Source organism: Penaeus japonicus, unplaced genomic scaffold, assembly GCF_977035675.1.
Source record: "Penaeus japonicus unplaced genomic scaffold, GWHDUDI00000001_assembly GWHDUDI00000011, whole genome shotgun sequence".
NCBI lineage: Eukaryota > Metazoa > Arthropoda > Malacostraca > Decapoda > Penaeidae > Penaeus > Penaeus japonicus.
Genome location: NW_028234413.1, coordinates 20937984 through 20942983, shown reverse-complemented (window position 1 = coordinate 20942983; position 5000 = coordinate 20937984).

Sequence of the window (5000 nt, the reverse complement as noted above, 5' to 3'; positions counted from 1 at the left end):
GAGAGAGAGAGAGACCGCAGAGAGAGTAGGAGAGACGAGAGAGAGAGAGAAGAGAGAGAGGAGAGAGAGAGAGAGAGAGAGAGAGAGAGGAGAAGAGTAGAGAGAGGAGAGAGGAGAGAGAGAGAGAGAGAGAGAGAGAGAGGAGAAGAGGGAGGAGAGGAGAGATAGAGAGGAGGAAGAGAGAGAGAGAGAGAGAGAGAGAGAGAGAGAGAGAGAGAGAGAGAGAGAGAGAGAGAGAGAGAGAGAGAGAGAGAGAGAGAGAAAGAGAGAGAGAAACAGAAAACAAATAGCAAAAACAAACACCGCAGCTATCATACTTTTCCCCTCATACCCCCCCCCCACCCCATCAGGCCTCTTTCACCCCTCCCTCCCCCTACCGCCCCCTCCCCCACCTCCCCTTTACGGCCCGCAATATCTCGCGCTCAATTCTGCACTCGCCGTCGACACTTCCGCTACGCCGAGTAAACTATGGATCTCCGATTGATAAAAAAAATGCCGGTAAGTTCTAATGCTTGCAACATTTCCGATGAATCCTTCCATTCTCTCTCTCTCTCTTTCTCAATCACTCTCTCATTTTTTTTTTCTCTCTCTCTCTCGCTATCTCTCTCTCTCTCTCTCTCTCTCTCTCTCTCTCTCTCTCTCTCTCTCTCTCTCTTTCTCTCTCTTGCTCTATATCTCTCTCTCACTCTCTTGCACTCTCCCTTATTCTCTCTCTCTCTCTCTCTCTCTCTCTCTCTCTCTCTTTCTCTCTCTCTTCCTCTTTCCCTCTCTATCTCTCTCAATAACAATAATAGTAATAATGATGATGATAATAATATTATTAACAATAATATTGATGATAACAATAATGGCAATAATGATAATGATAATGATAAAAAATTAAAATTCAAAGTAATGCCTTAACTCCTAAAAAGAAGAGAAATAGAAAAAAAAATCACACAGACACAATCACATACATAAATCAAGCAACTCCTTATCTACGAAACGGATCTATCCCAAATGCATTGGCACCACCTTTGAACCCACTTATCCAATCCACTTTGGAATAAAACTTTCCCTGACCAAGTGTGCAATAGCGCGTTGCAGTTTGCCTTTATCACCGATGCACTGTCTCCGAACGCTCTCCTCCCTCCAGGCTAGCGGGCGAAAATCAGAGGATGTCAGGTCTTTGGGCTGTGTGGCGGATGCAGCACCTTCGTGTATTCCATTTGTGCAATAAAGCTGCGATGTTGACATATATACAAATATATGTATATATATATGTGTGAATGTATATATATATATATATATATATATATATATATATATATATATATATATATATATATATATATATATATATATATATGCAAACACACACACACATACAATTATTATAATGATAGCAATAATAAAAACGATAACGACAACAGTGATACAAATACGTGTAATAGTAACATCAAAATATTGATAATGATCTTAACAAAGCAATATTAAGAATAATAATAGTAATGATAATCATACAAATAAGCAATGATAATAATGATGATAATACTAACACTAAACTCAGTAAAAGATACTAATAACATTAACAATATGGATAAAATGGTTCCATTTATGATGGGTCAGTATTATCAGGTCACGAAGATTCCTGATAGGTCACGTGTGATCTCCTGAAAGGTTATGAACATTTTGTGACACGTTAGCTGGGTCAGTTTAAGGTCGGGAGGGGCGAGTGTAACCACTAAACTCAGTAAAAGATACTAACAACATTAACAATATGGATAAAATAGTTCCATTTATGATGGGTCAGTATTATCAGGTCACGAAGATTCCTGATAGGTCACGTGTGATCTCCTGAAAGGGTAAAACATTTCAGTAGACGACCCGTTGCAAGAGTGATAAAGGTCGGTGGCTGGTAAATAGTACATATATATATATATATATATGTATATATATAAATTATACAGTGTGGCACTATATATATATATATATTTATATATATATATATATATATATATATTTATATATATATATATATAGATATTATATATATATATATACTATGTATATGTATGTAAATATACATATACATAGTATGTTTATATATACATATATATATATATTTATAATATATAATATTATGTATATATATATATATATATATATATATATATATATATATATGAATATATATATATATGTATATGTATATATATATGAATATTTTGGGATATATATATATATATTTATATATATATATATATATATTCATATATATATATATATATATATATATATATACATATATGAATATATATAATATATATATATATATATTTATATATATATATATATATATATATATTATAGTGTGGTGTGTGTGTGTGTGTGTGTGTGTGTGTGTGTGTGTGTGTGTGTGTGTGTGTGTGTGTGTGTGTGTGTGTGGAGAGAGTGAGAGAGAGTGAGAGAGAGGAGGAGAGAGAGTGAGTATATTAGATTATATTTTGTGTGTGTGTGTTTGTGCAAGTGTGTGTTGTGTGTGTGTGTGTGTGTGTGTGTATGGAGAGATGTGTGGAGTATATATATATATATATATATATGTTATATATATATGTGTGTGTGTGTGTGTGTGTGTGTGTGTGTGTGTGTGTGTGTGTGTGTGTGTAGAGAGAGAGAGAGAGAAAGAGAGAGAGAGAAAGGTCAAAGTGATTCCTAAATAGCTCAGACATGACCCTTGATAAGGTTTCTGAATTCTTATAGTCACATTTTTTAAAGGCTAAGATAGCATACTTCCACATCATAATCAAACCATATCCAATTAAATAGCAGTTCCTTTGTTCATTATCAACAAGTATTTCCAAAAATTCTGAAAGAAAACCGTAAACAAGAAATATATATATATATATATATATATATATATATATATATATATATATATATATTATATATATATATATATATGTATATATCCAAAAAAATATATTAAAAAAACACTTTGGGACTTTCAGACCACCTTCATAAAGCAGGCATAAAAGGAAATCTCTGACATTGATGATCTTGCAAAGAGAATGACATCTGTTGCAAAAGACAAGGGGGCTTGCGTGTGTTGCACAAAATGAGAAATGAAAAAAAATACTCCCAAGGGTCATTAGTAACTCGCTAAGTGTCTCCTTCAACGCCAAGAGGAAGAAAAAATGGGAAAATGAGAGAGAGAGAAAAGAGAGTGAGAGAGGCAAGTTTGAGAGGGGGAAGGAGAGAGGGAGGGAAAGAGGAAGGGTGGGGGGTGGGGGTGGGGGGGAGGGAAGGGGAGAGGACCAGAGAAAGAGGTGTTAATAGGGAGAGAGATTGAGATGGGTAGATAGATAGATAGATAGATGGATAGAAAGAGAGAGAGAGAGAGAGAGAGAGAGAGAGAGAGAGAGAGAGAGAGAGAGAGAGAGAGAGAGAGAGAGAGAGAGAGAGAGAGAGAGAGAAACAGAAAATGATAGCAAGAGACATAGAAAATGTATAAGCAACTAATTTAGAAAAAAAAATTAAACAAAGATAAAAAAAAACAAAAAAAAGTAGAGCAGAGAAACACCAATAAAAAGAAAGATATAGAGAACACCGAGGATCAAAAATCAAATCAAATAATGAAACGACCATCAAACCAAAAGCCACAAAAGCAAGCAGAAAATCGTCAAAAGCAAGCAAGCAAGCAAGTAAGCAAGCAAGCAAGAAAGGACCACAGAAAAAAAGCTAACTAGCCAAAGGACCGGAATCCTCCACGCAAATGACAGTTCTTGTAATCCGTCACTGTCAGACATTGCACATAATCTTGCAGCGTCGTGAGTTAAGTCAGATTAGGTCGGTTTCCTTTTGTTCTTTCTCCTCTTCTTCTTCTTTTTTTTCTTATTTCTTATTACTTTTTTTTTCTTGTTTTTTTATTTTCGTTAATTTTCGCGTGCTCTCTCTCTCTCTCTCTCTCTCTTTCTCTTTTCTCTCTCCATGTCTCTGTCTTTATCTCTCTCTCTCTCTCTCTCTCTCTATCTATCTATCTATTTATCTATCTATCTATTTATCTATCTATCTCCTTCTCTCTTCTCCCTCTCTCCTTCTACTTACTTCTACTTTTTCATCTTTTCCGCCTCCTCCTCTTCCTCCTCCTCCTCCTCCTTTTCGTCCTCCTCCTCCTCTTTCTCCTCCTCCTCCTTCTTCTCCTCATCCTCCTCCTGCTTATCTCCTTCCTTCTCCAAGACATTGTTACAGCCGAGGATTTAAAATAAATAAAGAAAGAAGAAGAAGGAGACGAAGAAGAAGAAACAATAATAAAGATAGAATATTAAAAAAAAGGAAAACAAGAATGAAACGCCCTTGGTCGACACTTAGCGGATGTGAAGGAATCATTGACGGAAATGGAAGAGTTTTTGGATTATGTTCTGTGTTTACGACCGTCGAGGAGGAGGAGGAGGAGGAGGAGGAGGAGGAGGAGGAGGAGAAAGGGGGGGAGGGAAGAGGAGGAGCAGGAGGAGGAGAAGGAGAGGCAGAAGGAGCTGTGGGGGAGAAGGTGGGGAGGAGGAGGAAAAGGAGGAGGAGGAGGTGGGGAGGAGGAGAAGCAGGAGGAAGAGGAGGAGGAGCAGGAGGAGGAGAATGGTGGAGGGGAGGGGGAAGAAGAAAAGGAGGAGGAGGAATGATGATATGGAGGAAGAAGAAGAAGATGAGGATGAGAAGAAGGATGAGGAGGAATTGGGGGAGAAGAAGAAAAAGAAGAAGATAAAAAGAAAAAGGAAGAAGAGTAGGAGTATAAAAGAGAAGGAAAAAGAACGAGGAGAGAGAGAGTGAGAAAAAAAACAAAAACAAAAAAAAAAACAAGGGCAATAGCCATAAAGCCAAAGATGTTTTTTTCTGTCCCCCATGATGGACGGAAGTTAATAACAGTGTTGGATCCGAGGCATATTAGCTTCGACTTGTGTGCAGGATAATGAGAGGAAATAGATCCTTGGAAAAAATATGTATATGAATAGAATGAGAGAGAGAGA